Here is a 20,855-nt window from a genome sequence, read left to right on the forward strand (position 1 = left end):
ATTAAATATGAAGCTTCAACGGCATGCTTTTCACAAAGAATGCATTCTTCCATCTTAACTCTATATGCATCTACTGAACATGATAAATAAACAAGAGATGTGCTTGTCAAAAACGCAATCACCCTACTGCGCCGCTTTGAAGCTATATATGACACTTTACGCACATGCATTATGCCCAGTTTTCTCAGAACATGACTTATATAATTATAGACACTGACATACAAAAGTACACATGCAAAACAATTAATGTCACAGTGTCATACTTTATATATATATATATGGTTGTAGAAAGTGACATACAAATACAAAGCAATTAGCATAGAAGTTTGAAAACAAGAGATGTGTTTGTCAGAAACAAATTGCCCCCTACTACGCCGCTTTGAAGCCATATACTTGACCTTTGACATAGAAGGATGCCCTTGACCTTTCACCACTCAAAATGTGCAGCTTCATGAGATACACATACATGCCAAATATCATGTTGCTTTCTTCATTATAGCAAAAGTTATGGGCAATGTTAAAGTTTTAGGACGGACGAACAGACTGACTGACGGACAGTTCAACTGCTATACGCCACCCTACTAGGGGGAATTAAAAAATTAAAAAGAAAACAGTAAAACATACATACCACTTTTGCTGTTGTATTTAAAAAAAATACATAAAACACCCTCTGTTTTCCTCCTCATAATCTGTTTCTAATTGTCTGGCAACGCTGCACTTTGTAATCAAGTCACCTTTATATTCCAAAAGGAAATCTCCTTCTTGAAACATTTTTGATGTGAAAACGCCTTCACCTGAAAATGATTTTTATACAATACAGTCAAGTTACCATAACCAGATCATTATCCATAGCGGATCACTTTGATGTTCAAGACTGCGTATCGCGATAAAAAGTTGATATTAGATGATATTTTGCACACAGCATCTTTAAAAATGAATTGATTGAGTCGTAATCAAAGCTACTCTTTGACAAACATCTTGGTATGTTTAACTGAAATGTATATAAGACTTTGTTGACTTCCGTCTTGTTTCAAAATCGAGGTTGAACATTTTTCGCCACCACATTATATAACTCTGTTGGAGAGTAAGAAGTTTACGCATTAATTTAAAGTACATTTAGTAGTATTTCTGTCTTCAAAAGTACATTTCAATTTTGATTTGTATAGAAGATTTTGCAACACATTAAATGAAATGAAGATTTTGGGCAATTACGGATCAAGAGTGATAATACATGTATGCGTATTGATCACATATTATATTAAAATATATGCAAATCTTGTGGATTCTTACAATAAATGATCTCAATTTTAATGTTTTATTTATTTTCCATGTTCAATTTTGATGATAAGATATGATTCAAACAAATTACACGGTTTATAAGATGCCCATAACTTTTCGATCCATTAAGGATTTTCAACAGATAAATCAACAAGAACATCATGCATAAAGTGTAGCTACAAGATCACATACAAAAAAACAATTAATAACAAAGAAATGAATATGATTTATAACTGGAAATGTTACTCGGTCATTGTAAACAACACAGTTCATGTTTTGACAGTTCAAATAGCTCGTTTGATGCCCCCTGAGTGGTTTCGATCATGTGATCCGTTATGGCTACAACTGATCCGTTAATGCATGAATTCTGCAGCAAATAAAGGTATCACAAATACATTTTGCCTGCTTTTAAAAATAAGACTATGTGCTGAATCAGTAAGCAAAGGTAATATTTATTCAAACTTGTGTTAAAGAAGTCTCAAAACAGTTATTGCTTTTCACTAGAACAACTTTATTATGCTAATGATCCGGTAATGGTAACTTGACTGTACAATATTACATTCTTTCCGATTAACAAATACAACATATCTTACATGTATTGAGATGAGTTGTAAGTACAGTCTACTCTTGTTATCTCAACATTGGATATCTCGATTTTCTCAATATTTCGAGGTAAGCTCATTGTCCCAACTTTTTTCCTTCTTTAAATATATTAATAAACATCGCATATCTCGATTTTTGTAATGTCAAATAATTTGATATGATCTCCATATAAAAATTTGTCCGAGTCCCGATTTTACATGTAAGTAGTAGTAGGTAAGTAAGTTTATTGTAAACAAAGGCCTCCGGCCCATAATACATCATGTTTACAAAATATATATATGCAGATAATACAGAGAGTTGTCCCTACCTATATATATATATATATATATATATATATATATATATATATATATATATATATATATATATATATATATATATATATACAATATCTTTGAATGGAGAAAACAAAAACAAAAACAAATAAGAACAAACATACTTCCACTACAAGTATTACGTACCATATGAAGAACGTATTAAATGGTAAACATAAAAGGCTATTTTTTTAATAACAAACTCATTTTCATTTCTGAACAGATCAAAGAAATTTGAAACTGTATTTACTGCGGTTTATCTCGAAGTGCGAATAACTGTGTCGGGAAAGTTGAGAATTTTTTTTCTTTGATACTTTACCGTCCCGCTTTTCCCGGCTGCTCCCGATACTGTGCGGTAGATAATTGATCCGTTTATTGCATCAATGACCACACGTGTGTAATGTCGTTAGCCATTAACACTTGAGTAAGGCCTGGCAATTTAACTGTCACTTAATCAGCAATTAACTACAAATAATACACAGCCAGTCGAAAGGCTGAAAGACTAATTGTTTTATAAATAACATTCCCAAATGCATTGAGTTATATTTTTGCGTATATAAACCGTCGCAAATTTGCAAAATGTTGTTCATCCTTGAACTCCAACAGTCATTAGCATGGCTAACTTGAAAGATTATTATGAGTTGTCGGTCAAGCAATCAAAAGAAGCACACAGTATCCAACCCGGCTTTTCATATTTATTTTATCCTGTACTAATATTCAAGTGAACTTTGCATTTCAAAATACAAATTGTTCATGTACAGTTCAGAATTCCAGAACATGATTTACGCATGTTCAGATGGAAAACCCTCGTCTTGATTGGACATCAATTGCATCATAACTTTAAAAAGCAACATTACCCGATGTTTATTTGACAGTTCAGAAAAATGATAACCGCATTGTGTTCATGCAATTGTGTAACACTTAAAACATCATTTTAAGCATTTAAATAGCAAATCGAATCATGCCTCGTAAAAACGCCTGTATATCAGGTAATATATAGGGTAGAAGAAAGTATTATGCCACACAGTGACGGCTTTAGTTAGACCACATAGCAGGTATTAAGATGTTAAAAACAAGGTAAATTTTCGTCACATTTTTTTCTTTGAAAACGCCTTATCGGATATCTCGAACTCTCGATTTTTCGATATTTTTTATGTTCCCGCTGACTTCGAGATAACGAGAGTAGACTGTATTTCTTATAGTGTGCAGCCTGAGTCTTAGATGGTTAAATCTTTTTATTTGGCCGATGCATGAAATTGACACTGGAAATATAATACAACCCGTGATTTTTTTACCTGTGAGTCCAACGTCCTGAACTCACAAAAACCTCTTCGGGTGCAAAGTTTCAAATTATGTGAGCCCCAAAAATGCATTGAAATTTCTCAAAAAATAATATTGTTTAATGTTTGGACTCATTCTTTCAATTCGGGGACTCATAGATTTGCAAGTTATCAAGTCCAAGGACTCAAAAGAGAAAATATCACTGTACAACCATGTCAAAAATGATCTGAAAATAAAGACATTTGCTGCTGTGTTTGAATCTACCAGTAATTAAAAAATAAGATTTAGCAGAATTCAAAGATCTTATTTCACATAGCTAAACAAGACAATAAAGCTTCAATATCTAAAAAGCAGGGCTCGACACTAACAGTGGTCCGTTGACTCGGGGTCATTAAAAAAATGTGGACCAGTGAAACTAGAAATTTGGTTGATCTGTCAGACCCGTAAAATATCCTGGCCAGCTTATTGTGAAACACTGGTGGAAAGCCGTTATCATCAATAAAACAACTTTATATATTCATAATAAACCGATAATTTCATCCTTATTTTATGGTACGACTCGCGACCGGGATATAAATAGACTTAACTAATAAAGAGAAGCTTGAAGTACAGCGAAAATATGAAAAGGATAGAATTCAAATGGGTTGATTATAATTCAACCAAAAAACATATGACATGTAGAATTTGTGTAAAGCACTGTGCCGAGGCAAGTCATCTTAAAATCTAAATAAAAAAACGCTATAAAAGAAAGATTTGATTGTTTCAAACAAAAGATGGACTTGCTGGTAGTGGATTAAACATTAAGGTACACATTTTTTTCTGGTTGAATGCAATAGTGTTTAGCCTATGTGCTAGACTTACGTTATTGTACCATGTGTACACAGAATATTAAATTAATACAGCATAGTTTTCTTTAAATAAATGCACAATTCATTGTGTATAGTCCGGAAAGTAAGTTGACATTTAGGTAAAAAAAACATAGAAATTGTGGGACCATTTGGGTCAGTAGGTAAACAAAGTTAGTGTCAAGCCCTGAAAATGTGTGCAACATGTCTATCTACAAGCATTTGACAATACTGGGCACACGTTTCGGACAGTCAAAATTCGGATATCTTTAAAACGTCAAAGGTAGGCAAACACAGAAAAACTTTTAAAAGTCAATATAAAAATAAGACACAGAAATGATTTTACACATGTTATAAATCAAATATCTTACATTATAAGGCAACAATTCTGAAGTAAAGGTAAAAATTTATTGTAAACTCATGTTCCCCGAAAAAAAAACTACCGACGCTTACAGTAAAAGGTTACACACAACTAAATAAACTAAAACTATGCAGCACATATATTATAAAATAAAGATTAAAGAACTCTGGGAAAATGTTGATAATTGTCATAAATTTTTGGTACAATTGTTAGAATTTTGACGAAACTCCTTTTGATCTCTTCTTCTTCTTCTTCTTTTATAATAATGGCTATGTTCAATACTGATACATTATGGCCATGCGTGGGGGGTTAAAAAGAAATAGATTGATAGGTTTCCCGAGTTACTCAATCCACTCAGGAAAATCGTATCAACAGTGATAAAAAAAGGTGCAAAACCTAACACCTTAAGCCCTTAAGACTTAAATATATACATATGATGATATACAACTGTGCATATGGTGAGAATATTAGTAAAGTTAAAAACAGGATAAAAGCAGAATCATGTGATCTAAGGAAGGAACACTGATGTAGACAGCACTGATTTAAATCCAGGGATCGTATCAGCGCTGACTACATAAGATGGAAGTGTGTTCCATTGTATAACTGTTCTTGGAAAGAAAGAAAATTTGTGGTAATCAGCTGTACTTGGTGGTATTTGGTATGCCATGTGATGGTGATGGCGTGAGTGTCTAATGTATGGATTGAGATAGTGAAGGGGATTGGCATCAATATGGTTATATACTATTTTATAGAACAAAATGAGTCTAGCTTGTTGTCTTCTTGATTGCAAGGTATTCCAATTCAAATCCTTAATTATATTTGTGACCGTGCCCGGTGTCTTGCTGTAATTATTTGTTACAAATCTGGCAGCTTGACGCTGAACATTTTAAATTTTATCAATATCTTTCTGATGGTAAGGGTCCCACACACTAGAGCAATATTCCAAGGATGGTCTAACAATGCTGTTATATGCCGCTGCTTTAGTTTCCATTTTAGAGGAATGAATGTTTCGTTTTAAGAAACCTAAGCTCTGGCTTGCTTTACTACTAATTTTATTTACGTGAGGTGACCAGTTTAAAGTTGAGCTTACTTCAACGCCAAGATAGGTGACTTGGTTTACAACAGACAGAGGTTGATTGTGAAGAGTGTAGGCTGTTTTTAATGGTTTACGGTTTCTCGTAACATGCATGATATGACATTTTTCTATGTTAAAAGACATCTTCCATTTCAGCTCCCACAATGATAGACTATCTAGATCTCTCTGAAACTGAATAGTGTCAGCCAAAGTTTTTATGGATCTGTTCATGACACAGTCATCCGCAAATAGACGGACGTTTGGCTTCACAGACGAAGGTAGATCATTAATGTAGAGCAGAAACAGAAGAGGCCCAAGAACTGATCCCTGGGGTACGCCAGAAATTACAGGGGCCATGGTGGAAGTTGCCCCATCTACAACAACTTGTTGAGTACGGTTACCAAGAAAAGCTTTAATCCAAGAGTGTGTAGTGCCCGTGATGCCATAATGGGCTAGTTTCAGCAACAATCTACCGTGGTGTACAACATCGAAGGCTTTGCTAAAATCCATGATGGCAACATCCATCTGGTCTCTCTGCATGGTAGAAGCTAAGTCATGGATAAAGCCCACAAGTTGGGTTTCGCAAGACCGCCGGGCTCGAAAGCCATGTTGGTTGTCCACCAGGATATTAAAGTTGTCAAGATGGTCTAAGATGTCACTAACAACGATATGCTCCAGCAATTTACAAGCAATACATGTTAATGAGACTGGTCTATAATTACTAGCTTGGTACTTTTCACCTTTTTTAAAAATAGGAGCTACAAAAGCCATGGACCAGTCAGAAGGGACAGAACCAGAAATAAGTGATTTGTTAAAAAGAATTGTAAAAATAGGTGCAATTTCATTTGCACATTCCCGTAGGATTCTGGATTTGATTTGGTCTGGCCCTGCGGCCTTGTAAGGATTCAGTTTGAGTAGGAGTTTCTTAACACCAATTACCGTAATATTCATTGATGGCATGTTTTTATACGGGCTATTACCAAGATCTGGATATGAGCTGTTTGTGTCATTAGTAAAAACAGAAGAAAATTGTTTATTTAAGACTTCAGCTTTTTCCTTGGGGTTAGATTTTAAGACCCCATCATCCCTCAAAGGTGCTACACCACAGGAGTCATTTTTTAAGCTTTTTATGAAACCCCAAAAACGTTTAGTTGTCCCATGTTTATGTTCTGTTTCATCACATATTATGTTATTCATGTAGTCCCAGTAAGAGTTATGAATTTTCTTTTGTATGGATGATCTGATCTTCTTATTTTTTGGAAGTAAAGTGTAATTTTTAGTCTTTTTCATTTTGCTATAAGTCCGGTCACGTTTTTTCATTAGCTTTTTAATGTCAGAATTCAGCCATGGTAGATGCTGCTTGCCAGAAACAGTTTTAGTTGGTATGTATTTTTCAACAAGTGTGTTAAGACAGACTTTGAATCTGTCCCAAAGCTGCTGGACATTCATATCATTAATATTGTTTACATCTATAAAATTTATAAAACCAGTTTTGATTTCCGACCAGTTAGCCTTGTCAAACAGAAGTATTTTCCGTTTCTCTTTCCGATTTATTCTAGCAGAAGATAAAATATCAACAAAAGGGATGCAGTGATCACTAAAACCTGGAATGACCTTAACTGTTTCGGCTAAAGAAGGATTAGACAAGAAAAACAGGTCAAGACATTTCTTAGTAGTATCTAAGATAGTCTTGTTGGTTCATCAACTATTTGGTCTAATGAATTAGTATCTGCAAAGTTTAAAATTGTGTTACATTCTTCTGGGTGTGAAGCATTAGAGTCTACAGTTTTATTTTTCCAATTGATTTCCCCAAGGTTAAAATCGCCCCCAATTAGGGTTGTACTATTTAATTTATCAGTCAGACTGATGGTACGATCCAGCTCGTCTATACATGTAAAATCCCTGTCAGGTCGGTATGCACTGCAGACCAGCAGGTCTTTTTTACCATTTTGCTTTATATTTACCCAAATAATTTCAGATGAAGATTTTAATTCCACAGGAGCATGACTTCTAAACTTATTTGAAACCAGTACAAAAACCCCGCCTCCTGTCCTGCCTATTCGATCATTTCTGTAAACATCGTAATCAGATGGAAACACTTCTGAATTTTTTATTTTAGGCTTGAGCCATGATTCATTACCCAAAACAACATCAGGTTTTACAGTAGCTAGCATAGATTGGAAAGCCAAATTTTTCTTCTTAACAGACTTACAGTTTACAGTCACAATTTTTAAGTGTTGTACATATATACTGTGATTTTTGAGTTGGTAATTTGTTGTGTCTCATAGATTGAGAGTTTGTAGTTATGCATGTTTGTTTACTGACTCGTGTGCTACAGTGTAAGGGTGCTTGCTGCCCAGAGCCTGGGGATTGCATACTTGACGGATGAGTTGTCTGTACTGACATGTGATAATGAATGATCTGATTGCATAGACTTTGTGTGATCAAAGAAAGTAGAGTTAAAATGAAATACACCACAGTTTGTACATTGCCACGGTTCATTTGAGTGATCACAATGATACTGATATGTAAGTGAACTCATGCCCTGACATTCTGCATGAAACCATGTATTACAGTCTTCACAAAAGACTCCTCTATCTGGATGCCATTTAACTGCTAAATTGCAAGTGCCACATAAGTCTGAACTAACTGGACCTGGATTTGATTCTGTATTATTTCCTAATAGGATGAGTAGTACACATAAGTAGAATAAAGTGAGACGGTTCCTGCCAAAAAGTTGCCTCTTTTTTCTAGTGAGCAGACCTGAACACAGCCCGAAATACAACTTAAGATTTGGATTTGGTTTATGATGGTTAATTAACTGGAAAAATAGGTTCAATAAAGCAACTGCCTGCTTTGTCGGTATCTGTTCAGCAAAGTTTAACCAAAGACTGTGACTGTGAGATGGGTCTGTCACTTCATAAATATTTTTCATGTAACTAGATGCAGGGTCTTCACTTGTAATATGAAGAGGGATAAGCAATAGCCCCAACACACACAGAGTATATGCAGACAAAATTGTCTTCAGGTATCTCTGTATATACAGTTTATAAATATATAACATTTTCATTGTTCAGGCTGTTCTGACAAGTTTGCTGAAAACTAAGTAATATGCTTAAGCATTATAATATGTGTTATTTGCAGTTGATATGAACAGGGAAATGTAGAAACTTTCGTTCACATGGCTCGACACTAACAGTGGTCCGTTTACCCGGGGTCAGTAAAAAATAGGGAGGACCAGTGAAACTAGAAATTGGGTTGATCCGTCGGACCAGTTAAAAATCCTGGCCAGCTTATTGTGAAATACTGGTGGAAAGCTGTTTCCGTAAGTAAAGCAACTTTACATGTTCATAATAACCGATAATTTCATAATTATTTAATGGGCCGACTGGAGACCGGGATAAAAATAGCAACATATTGGAAATTTCAATTTTTCTAGATGCCCGAATGACAAAAACCTGTTGTCGCATCAAAAAATCGATTTGCGATCCGCAAATGTCTCCCGAAAATGTCTCCGGACTTCGCTGTGATAGATACACAAATTAACATAAAATTCTAATCGTTCGGATCGAGAAATGAACAAAATGGTATTTATTATTTTGAAAAAGCAGCAATAATCAGCATTTTATCGATCTTTATACCATCAGAATATACTTTGTTTACCGTAAGAATTTATACTGGAGGGCGCTTAATAATGTTTTGATATTGCGGGAGAGTAAACGTGCGTATTTTCAAGATTACACGTTTTCGCGATGTGGAATTTCGTTCCGGGGGTGGTTGAACCTACGCCTAAAAAACCTAAAACTAATGAAGAGAAGCTTAAAGTACAGCGAAAATATGAAAGGGATATTGAAATAGTTTAGTAGATAGTATAGTTTTCTTTTTATAAATGCACAATACATTGTGGATAGTCCGGAAAGTAAGTTGAAATTTAGGTAAAATAACAGAGAAATTGTCGGACCACTTACCGTAAGATCTTGGAGGACCAGTAATTTCTGAAAGCTGGTGGTCCTTTGGGTCAGTAGGTAAAAAAAAGTTAGTGTCAAGCCCTGGTTCATATATTAATTTAATGTATTTCTGAAATAGACCTATACAATATGTCTTGAACTATATTTGGCTAACACCAAGCCAAGTTGCTTTATTTATGTAACTTGGGCCTTACAAGTATCTCTGGTTTCAAGTGAATGATTTTGACTTGTCTAACACTTACAGCCTACTATGTAACCATTGAATTAAGTGAGCGATAATATCCTACCATATATCCATATCAAAACACTTTTCATTATTGTCAAAACAAGACTTACCTATGAAATCATTTATGTATTTCACCTCAGATCCTGGCTGGTCAGAGTAGGCATTGCACGCTAACTTTGCTTGATAATCAACACTGCGAAAAAAAAAATAAAGTGCCGCGGCCCGCAATATACGTCCGTCAGTAAGTTCGGGAGAGGATGAAAACTTTTTGACTTAGAGAGCGGACAAGACGAATATGGCCAATTTGGATAATTTAAGGGCTAAAATCCAGAAGTGCATGTGCCAAACACATTATCCAGAAGTTCCTGTGCCAAACACATTATCACCAAGTTTGAAGGGGATCGGATTGAAACTGTTTGACTCAGAGAGCGGACAAAACCAATTTTGCAAATTTTAGATAAATCAAAGGCCATAATCCGGAAGTGCCTGGATAGATCTAACTTGTTATCGAACTTGACCAAGATATTATGGCCACAAACATACCACCAAATTTGAAGACGATCGGATGAAACTGTTTGATTAAAAGAGCGGGCATCGTTGTGGACGCCGCCGCCGTCTGACGCCGGGCGCGATTTGGTTCCCATAGTACAACCCGTCTTAGGACATGCATATAAAAAAGTATGAAATAACAATGCCAGAAAACATGTTGCAGAACAGTGGTCGAACACATGTTTAATCCACTTTGATTCAGAAGCAAATTGATTGGACCGAAAATGTAACGCCGTTTTAACAGTCTCTGTCATTTAACAAACGCATCTGGTGCTTTCGTACATTTACCAATTAACTACCTGCTTGTAGCAGCCAGCTGTCCTAAAAGAAACATCGGCGGTGGGGGGAAACGGCACAATGAGTTGTCGTACTATTCTCAGTTATTGTGGCCAGGGTCTGGCATAAAGCGACTACACAGGGCAGCCGGACCCATAAAAAACATAATTATCATATTATTTTAACATCTGGTCACGTCAAATAGCACAGAATTTCACAAATTTTATCTCGCATAAAAACACATGGTAATGATATGTTTTGTATACTCAACATCACTTGACTCGCGGTATCACTTGTCTCGCGGTATTTCGTTGTGCGCCACCTAGCTGATGTTTACATTGTCTACAAGCTGACCTACTGTAGTGTTTTTACGGTTAGCTCTTTGTGGGGTTCATCAACAACTACAGCAATTACTAGCAACGACAAGATACAAAACTACTCACATGGGCATCAACCGGAATCCTCGTCAGGATGCACCAAACGTCCTCGTCGTCGTCGAGGGAACTCGTCGGCTATACTCGTCGGTTGCACGTCACAAAATGGCACTATACATGTACTTCTGGGAATACACCTCCAGGCAAATACGTACTTAAACACACGGTCACCGGCTTACATACACATATACTTCTGGGAATACACTTCCAGGGAAATGCCTGTCATTTACACAATCACAGGCAACTCACAGACTCACATACACAGTCACAGTCTCACTTATATCTTCTGGGAATGGCCTTCCAGGTAAATACGTGTTGAACACACATAAAATACAATATAATACAATATAATACAATATAATATATACTCAGGCTCACAATTACTCACTCAGGCTCACAATTACTCCAAGCAATACTCAGCTTGGTAAAATACGTCTACTCGCATCAGTCAACCGTGCATAAGAGACCGTATAAACTCGTGCTACCCAGCATGCACTTTACCGATTTGTCGCTGGTTCCCAATCACGAGGTATGTGCGCATTTTGTAGACCGGGCACCGGCACAACACTCCTCCCACTTTTGTCCTTTTGGGACGACGCCACACAGCGAAGGAATCGTACCGGCGCTACCGATGAAGTAATAGTGCCCCTTGCGTAAGCACCTTGACCCAACTCCCCTAAGTCAGGTATAGCTTTCGTCCGACCTCTCTTTTGACGCAACGCCTGCCATAGACCACAACTAAAGTTAATGCATCTCCATTAAACGTCAGTACCCATTGGCCTGTAATATAATTATTAAAACATTACACAAAAACAAATGTTTAATATCCAGCGACAGGTCATCCTGTATAAATTTATAATTTAAACAAACCGGCCCGTACCAACAAAAATAGCACACCATCAACTCAAGTGCCCCAACACGCCCCCAAACCCGAGTGTATCAATACAAAAATCAACCCAGGTGCCTTACCAAAGCTTTTCGACCCAATATTCTAAAAAACAAGGTCAGGCTACTCCTGTCCCCCCCTTGTCTACACAATGAATGGACAGGAGCACACACCTTACAATCCATTTTCACAAATTTTAACAAATTAAATAACTTATCAAATAAAATCATACAATATCATACAAATACATCCCCTCGCAGCCCAAATGAGAAGGCCTACGCCCTCTGCATGTGACTGCATAATATACGATAAAAATCCTCTTGGTTATATTAAAATAAAAATCACAAGAAATTTAACTTTCTAAGGTAATAAAAATCCTCTTGGTTATATTAAAATAAAAATCACAAGAAATGTAACTTTCTAAGGTACTACAAATGCGTTAAAGTAATATCTAAGTGACAAAAAGGTTAACAATATAAGAATAAAAATAAAAATAATCTTATTTTTGTCCAAATAATACATATAATCATTGACATTATATGGAGGAAAAGACAACTAAAATAAAACTATTGTACCCACTACATTCCTCTCACTTTTCTCCTCTTGGGCCGCCGCCCTACGGTCGCACCCAAGGCAGAAGAGACAGAGACTCAAATGGGACCATGATCCCCCTCCCGCAGGCACGGGACTGCCTTTGCCCAGCGGGGTACATACAGACCACTGCATTCTAGCGGTTAGTGACCAATATGTTTCTTGCATAAGAAAATTTCCATCACATTAGTAAATAAAAAACATTATTTTCGGCTATCGTCCGACAATTGCTTAATCAAGAATAAACATTCTTATTGGCTTTCGTCCAACAAGTACAGTCACTTATGTATTAGAATGTGGAGATCACACTGAGAAATAATGTACTTTACAAAAATAAAAACAATAAAAGTGTACATGCGCCGGGAAACAACTCCGGCCATTCAAAAAATTAAAGTGACGCTACGAGACAGTTGCCGTCAAGCACGGTCACACACAAATTTAAAAAGACCTGCAAATATTGTTTAAAAGAACAACCCCGGGAAATACCACTTCCGGCCAACAGTATTGAGTGTGACAGTGGTCGTCAAGCACTGTCACCTATAAAAAACAAACTCATTCGACAAAATTCTACGACATTGCTCGGCATATGGTCGGTAGAAAAGAATTTATAGAAAGTTACGGAAATAAATGACATGATACAGCAATGACGAAGTGATTGAAGTTAGATCGACTCACAAATCTTAACATGGAAGGATAAAAGGTGACGGAGGTGCCAAGACTGGGATATTGCAGGGGAAACCGGGTTCCTATTCACCATCTGCGTAGTTACCACATCCGATGGTGCGGTGTGACAGCGGTCGTCCGACAATGTCCGACAATGTCACACCCGACCGTAAGTTAAAAAAACAAACAACAGACTTCACGGGAAATAATCAAACACATCCGTGACTGTGCAAAGCACTTCTTAGCGCGGTAATACAAAAATTACAGGAAGTTAAGCGCGGACGGCACAAGATAATTTGGGACGACACTTTATGCCTATTCATTAAACCCCCATTTCGCAGAGCACTGCTCAGATTAATTTCAATTTTATAGTTCCAACAATATTGCAATAAAAGACTGGGCTTAAACTGAGACAATAGGACATATATTATATATATATATATATATATATATATATATATATATATATATATATATATATATATATATATATATATATTCAAAACAATCTAATCAAACTAATCAAAATGTTTAAGAGAACTATTACTTTTATACACCGCGTACTTCATGTAATATTCATAACAACAGCTTTTACTACTACTACTACTACTACTACTACTACTTCTGCTACTACTACTACTACTACTACTACTACTACTACTACCACTACTACTACCACTACTACTACTACTACTACTACTACTACTACTACTACTACTACTACTACTACTACTACTACTACTACTACTACTACTACTACCACTACCACTACTACTGCTGCTGCTTTTAGTGTTACTACTAGAGTATACCATTAATTTCACATGCTTATTATTATCGAAATGTTTAAGAGAACTATTACTTTTATACTCCGCGTACACCGTAATACATTATCAACACCGCGAATAGAATGTCACTGCAACTTTACTGTAATTTTTTTTTTAAATTGGGGGTCTTTTGTATTTTGCATTGTTTTCCTAGTTTTAGTAACAATTAACCTTGCCATTTACAATTTTAGGCGGTACAGATTTTGGAAGTTAGACGCTCTGGTGGTCGCCAACCTAATTTCCACCGCTGGGACCGCTCCCAGCGGCGAGAACTAGAGGGTCGCCACGCTTTGGAACCACGCCTAACAAGTCTTCGAACACCACCTTCCCAGCTGTCATCTGGGGTAACTCGGCATCCGCATGCGCCGCCCTTACGGCGGTCACACGCGGCAACTTCTGTCGCCCGTCTGACAGGTACTGACCTTCCGGTGGCCGCGGTAGTTTCAGCAGCTTTTCGTTGGGCTATTTTGGCCCCCACCTGGTCGGCCCTGTCGGTCGCCATGCTTTTAGCCGCCTCCGCAGACTGAACCGCAACGCGCTGCACGCGAAATTCATCATCGCACACAGGATCTCCATGGTATCCTTCAGTGCTCTCGCCAATGACCATCCTTGGATCACTGACGACATCTGGCACTGTTGGCAGCACCAAGGGAACTGCATCGTGCACGTCCTTGGCATGCTGCACCTTCATACAGAACTGGGAAACCGGACCTAGCTGGTTTACATGATCCACTTCCGGTTGGCCCAACTGCTTAGTCGTCGCAGCTACCCCAACGAGCTCCTTCTCCTTATGGTTGGGCAAGGACACGGCATGAAAATGTCCCCAGTTGGAACCATATCTGCCGCGATACGATCCCTCAGGGCGGACTTATGAATTTGGGTTCCGATGCCCACGTGCACCTCCGCCACCCGCACCCGCAGGATACATAACCTGGCGTTGGTCGTTGTACCACCGGTTCCGGACCTTCCCTGGGTAGGAGCACTCCACAGGTTATTCGGCATAGACTTTTTTATTTCGAAACGGCTTACCCGGTTGTCGGACAAAGGGATCAACGGCCGAACTTCCAAAAGAGTTTGACAATCTCTCCACAGCATCAAGCAACTTCTCGACCACCTGGGTCAATTTGTCGACCGCCGACACACTGACCTCATCCACAGTGGGTGCTTTCTTCACCTCGTGAACTAACATTGATTCTTCTTGCTCAGTCTCCTGGGTATACCTCGGAGCCGCGGCGCAAGCCGACTGAACATGGCAATATATCTTCAGCATGTTCATCGCATCTCCCATAGATGTTGGTAACTGCAGACTAACATGCTTGCCGGCCTCCTCGTCAATCAAACCGTGACAAAACTGCGTCACTGCCTGTTCAGCGGCGTATGCATAGGGCAGATCACGAAACGCCGCTGTTGCCAGCTTCAGCGCCCGATCTGACCAATTGTCTAGGGACTCGCCTACTTCCTGATAGGCAACGTGGAAACGGCCCTGTGCGGTGGCGGTAAGCTCCCTGGCGCCAAAACGCTCCTGCAGTCGCTGCATTAGCTCTGCGTAAGGTACCGTCCCTCTCCCTTCGGTAAGCAATGCATAGAAATCGACCGCCTTTCCTGTCAAACACCAACCAAGGCAATCGGCGCATTCTGCGTCAGACCAATATTGCACCCTTGCGTAACTTGCTCTGAAAAACAAACCAATTGCTCTGCCCATCATATAGCAGGCTCTTAGGCAATTTTGTCAGAACATCCCGATCTTTCTGTGTCGGGGAAATACTTGGGCCAGGAGGGTTGCTTGGTCCGGGCAAATTATTGAAAACCGGTGCATTGCTGGGTATGGGAATAGTGATGGTAGATGGAATTGGGACAGGTAGACCATTCGGGGCAAGAGGGCCCTTTGAGGCACGATGGGATCCCGTAGGCCCATTGTCCCTACTCTGGGGCAAACCTAACAAAGGGGGCGGGGCGGGGACGCTTGATGCGACATTAAACGGTTTCGGTATGCTTGTCATCATATTGTCCGGCTGTAACAACAGACGCTTTGGGAACAAAGGCTTTGCAATCTGGGGAAGAAAATCGTCCCATTGAGCTACGTCCGCCTCAAGAGCCGAAATTTGGGCTTCTAGTTGGGCCCTCTCGTGATCCTGACTTACAGACTCCTTCTCGAGCACAGACATATCTATCCACCTTTCGTGTGGGTCCATGGGCCTATTTGCGATTGACCGCCCCATTCCACCCTCCCCAACATGTTCCGCCCCATCCCCATACCCCAGGGCTTCTCTAAATAATGCGGGGTTAGTACTAAAATCCAACTCGGTCATGTCACCAAAGGTCAGCGGCCGCCCTATAATTGCCTCTAAAGTATGTGGTAACAAATTTCCCGTATTTTCCCGTATCAAAACAATGGCCTGTGCCAGTTGTCTGCCCACACCCAGAATATTGCATAATCTAGTGGGAGTGTCGTAGTTCACTCGAATTTTTCTAGGGGCTACCAGTAAAAATGGTGGGGTATATCCACTTCCCATATCCATTGTTAATTTAGAACTTTACAAGTAAATATAAGAAAGTTAAATTAATAAACAACCTAAAATAAATGGGCCGAGAAATTCTGAAATAAAAACTTTTGTATCTACTGGTAGACAATTAAAATTGAATTGCCCAACAACAACCAATTAACAAAATCGCTATCACTGTTGTTGCTATCAATAATCAATAAAAACTGAAAGTAAGAAACACGTCGCTTTAACTTAACGTTAAGCACCAATTTCCCGGGACCCAGTTTACATTCGCTATAACACTGCTATAAAAAAAAATTGCCAAGGACAAAACTCGTGCGTGTAAACTTCTATTTCCTCGGACTTTAGTTACCGATATATCAGCAATTTACACTGCTATATACAACAGTCAACCAAACACGTTTTTCATGAACTGCTGCGCACAGAATACGCGCCAACTAATCACGGAAAAATTGCCAAATAAAAAAAACACGTGGCCATCCGTTGATTACACAAGCAATTAAACTGTAACAAACAGCATTGGAGAATCACATTTTTTAAAGAAATATTTCACCAACTGATAACATGGCCGGCGAATGCCAACAATGGAAAAAAAAACTACGATGCCGTCTGTTTGTTACACACTTCTTAAAATAGACGAACACTGAGTTCAACAAGTTTAAAACAGAAATCACGTTTTATGAAACGAACATTTTCTATACACTTTAAATTAAATTTGATCCGTCGATTGAAAATAAAGTATGCGATGCCGACTGATTTTGCAACTAGCCTAACCGTTAAACACAATTTTCACTTTGTCCCCCGTTGGGCGCCATTGTAGTGTTTTTACGGTTAGCTCTTTGTGGGGTTCATCAACAACTACAGCAATTACTAGCAACGACAAGATACTAAACTACTCACATGGGCATCAACTGGAATCCTCGTCAGGATGCACCAAACGTCCTCGTCGTCGTCGAGGGAACTCGTCGGCTATACTCGTCGGTTGCACGTCACGAAATGGCACTATACATGTACTTCTGGGAATACACCTCCAGGCAAATACGTACTTAAACACACAGTCACCGGCTTACATACACATATACTTCTGGGAATACACTTCCAGGGAAATGCCTGTCATTTACACAATCACAGGCAACTCACAGACTCACATACACAGTCACAGTCTCACTTATATCTTCTGGGAATGGCCTTCCAGGTAAATACGTGTTGAACACACATAAAATACAATATAATACAATATAATACAATATAATCTATACTCAGGCTCACAATTACTCACTCAGGCTCACAATTACTCCAAGCAATACTCAGCTTGGGAAAATACGTCTACTCGCATCAGTCACCCGTGCATAAGATACCGTATAAACTCGTGCTACCCAGCATGCACTTTACCGATTTGTCGCTGGTTCCCAATCACGAGGTATGTGCGCATTTTGTAGACCGGGCACCGGCACAACACTACTTTCAGTTTTCATTGAAATAGTATTTTCTGGTTGAAAATGAGTGGAATACTGGTAAGTTTGTTCATTTTCTTCGTTATTTATATGTTTTTCATTAAAATGTATTAAAAAACTAAGAAAATAAGAAAAAATCGGTACCTGTCAACCTTTACATCGGTGTTTCAAAGTTCGTCTGCCGTATCAATAAGGTCAGACAATACACATTATAAAACGGTTAACATAAACTAATTCCCTTTTCAGTTTTGTTAATAGGTCAGGCTCAACACTTTCATTAAATTATGAATATAAAAGTATTGACAATGTCATTTAAATTAAAGTCAACAATGAAAGATAATTAACCAGATATGTTTGATTTTTTTCAGAAATTTAAACAATGCAGAGACAAGAAGCCATATGAAAGAAATAATCTGCAAAGGGCATATGCTGCTACATTGTCCGGGATGTCTGTGTATCGTGCAGCCAGGGTGTATCAGGTGCCTGAATCAACACTGAGGGACAGAACCAGACAAAATGTGGCGGTCGACTGTCATCATGGGACAAACACACTATTTACAACAGACGAAGAAAGGAAATTGGTTGACTATATTGTATACATGGCAGACATTGGGTATGGCTACTCTCTAATGGACATCCAGTACATGGCATGGGACTATGCAATGTCTCTTCACAAGCCTGTTAAGGCAAAAGAACATCTTAGCCAGGGCTGGATGTATTCTTTTCTCTCCAGGTGGGAAGAGCTAAAAGTCGTTAAGCCCCAATGTCTCTCTCTATCAAGGGCTAAGTCTGCATCCAAGGAAAACATTGACAAGTACTTCCAAGAGTTAAATTCTATTCTCACTGAACATGATCTGAAGCAATCTCCACAAAGAATTTTTAACATTGATAAGTCTGGATTCTCAACTGAACATAAACCACCCAAAATAGTATGCGGCAACCTGACCAAACCTCAAGCAGTAACATCAGCCCGAACGAAGACAGTCACTGTCATTGGGGCTGCGAATGCAGGGAAAAGGTGGTGTGATGAATTGCTAGAAGGTGCTGCCCCTGGATCACATGGAGGCATGACTGAAAGTGGGTTTGTGAATAGGGACCTATTTGAAAGATACCTGAAAGGTCATTTCACCAACCATGCAGGACTGGTAAAGGGCACAGACAAGCCAACAACATTGATCCTGTATGACGGTCACAAATCTCATGTGTCAATGACCCTGACTGATTGGGCTAAGGAACATTCAGTGGTATTGTTTGTATTACCACCCCATTCTAGCCATCTCACCCAGCCCCTTGATATTGGTGTGTTTGGACCTATGAAACACCATTACAATAACGAGTGCAAAGCATACATGCATGCTAACCCAGGGGTGTCAATCACAAGATATGAAGTGGCTCGGCTGACTGCAAGACCATACGGTAAAGCTTTTTCCCCAGACAACATAACAAGTGCCTTCAGAAAGGCTGGTATTTACCCCTTCAATCCCGATGTGATCACATCAACAGCTACATCACCATCGTCCATCTACAAACATCCACCAGAAATGCTTGGAGATGATGCCGAAAGTACAAGTGCTACAAACTCAGACAACCAGGCCAAAACATCAACTTGTAAAATTAGTCGAAACTTCTTTGAGGAGAGAACAATATCAAAAAATGTGACTGCAAAACCAAGAAAAAAATTCACACCACCATATAAATTACAAGGAAGTCTCATGTCTGATAAAAACATGGAACAAATAAAACTCCAACATCAAAAGAAAATTCAGCTGGAAGAAAATGCCAAGAAAAATGAGAAAATATCTAAATCAAAGCAACCAAATAATCAAACAATATGTAAATCCCCAAAAGCAACAACATCTGGACTGCAAATCAACCGGGTCAACCAGCATGGAACAGATGCTGAATCTGAAACTGATGGTGATGATGAGGAGGATCTATCGGATCTATGCTGTGTATGTTCCAGGTCGTCCCCTCCACAGCTGAAGGACATACACACACTGGTCATCATTAAATGGGGCCAGTGTGACAAATGCCAACACTGGGTCCACTTGACATACTGCTGTGATGTGAGGGTCCTGAGAAGAGACAGCACATTCTTGTGCATTCACTGTTGTTCTGTTGAAGAATGAATGACAACACTGTTAACTCAAATAAAACAATAAAATATATGAAACAACTTGAAAAACTATAACATTTCAACAATAATATCCCTTTGCAATAAATTTGGTAATGATTTTAAAAATTCAGTGTAAAATAACCTCAATTATGTTAGGGTAAACATGTTTTTCCTAATTACCGCGACTCAAGTGATGTTATAAACTAGGACTAAAATGGCCGATAGCCATTCGTATTTTTCAGCGTTGTTTCGTTTTCTTTGTTAATTTTATGCTAGTTTTATCATTTCTGATAAATATTATGATGGGATTAAATGAAAAATATTTCATTTGATTGGTAAGTTGTGTTTGGATGTTTTATTTCCGAGAATACGATTAAGTACCGCGACTCAACAGATGTACAGTATACAAACCGACGGTATAAAAACACAAAATACATATATATAAATGCACGTAGATGAATATAGACCTGTAATGCATATGCATTTTAGTATAATTAGCATTACTATTATATTGAAATATAACAAATAATATTATATACGTACTTGATTTTCATCCGTTTTTTCCGTGAAGCTGCCATTGTCTCCCGGTCAGCCGTCTCATTTGCCG

The 20,855-nt window shown here is 38.4% G+C and overlaps 1 protein-coding gene and 1 long non-coding RNA gene across 2 annotated transcripts in view; both read right to left on the reverse strand.

The window, feature by feature from the left end:
• Nucleotides 1-20,855, reverse strand: part of LOC127862188 (ecdysone-inducible protein E75-like) — a 152,826-nt gene that overhangs the window by 76,943 nt on the left and 55,028 nt on the right. The gene's annotated exons all lie outside the window — the stretch shown is intronic.
• On the reverse strand, nt 661-18,129 carry LOC127862191 (uncharacterized). The gene is made up of 3 exons (XR_008040490.1): nt 17,707-18,129; nt 11,220-11,347; nt 661-794 (listed from the first exon to the last, which is right to left on the reverse strand). It is a non-coding gene; the product is annotated as an uncharacterized LOC127862191 (long non-coding RNA).

Source organism: Dreissena polymorpha, chromosome 16 (assembly GCF_020536995.1).
Source record: "Dreissena polymorpha isolate Duluth1 chromosome 16, UMN_Dpol_1.0, whole genome shotgun sequence".
NCBI classification, from domain to species: Eukaryota; Metazoa; Mollusca; class Bivalvia; order Myida; family Dreissenidae; genus Dreissena; species Dreissena polymorpha.